Source organism: Egretta garzetta, unplaced genomic scaffold (genome assembly GCF_000687185.1).
Source record: "Egretta garzetta isolate BGI_Z169 unplaced genomic scaffold, ASM68718v1 scaffold4, whole genome shotgun sequence".
Lineage (NCBI taxonomy): Eukaryota > Metazoa > Chordata > Aves > Pelecaniformes > Ardeidae > Egretta > Egretta garzetta.
The window spans coordinates 733,451-734,101 of NW_009259329.1; positions in this window are offsets into that span (position 1 = coordinate 733,451).

Sequence of the window (651 nt, forward strand, 5' to 3'; positions counted from 1 at the left end):
GGGCCCGCTGGGTTTTGGGGGGACAGAGGGGCTGCGGTGCCTCCCCCACAACCCAGCAGCTTTGAGAGTGGGCAAAAGCAGCAGCTCCTCGCCCTCGCCTGCCAGGGGGTTGGACTGGATGACCTCTAGAGGTCCCTTCCAACCCAAAACATTCTATGATTCGATGATTTAGCAGCAGCCCCAGGGTTTGCTTTGAAAAGAGGGGATCTCAGAGCAGCACGGCCACATCTGTGCCACCGAGGGCAAGAAAATCTTGCGGTGCGGCCAAGGACTCGCTGCCCTCACCTGGTCCGGAGGCTGGGGTGGGGGGCGGCAGGAGCAACCATCATGTGTGTTCAGACCAAATCATTCCCTCCTCTGGTTCCTCTTGCACCTCCCAGACGTTGCAAGGGCCGCCCCAACCCTTGGGATGAGCGCAGGGATGAGGCACCACCGGCAAACGGCAAAGGCAGGACCTCGCCAGCGCCGTGGGTCTCCTCTCCCGGGTGTCCTCAAGGGCTGGCACTTGCTCCGTGCAAGCGCTGGAGCCGGTGGCGATCCGTCCCCGCCGTGCTTGCCAAGGCCGGGATGAGTCACAGCTGCTACAAAATTCACACCTCCCGCGGGTCCCTGCTGGTTTTACCCAGCGAGCGTACTTTGGCACACGATATA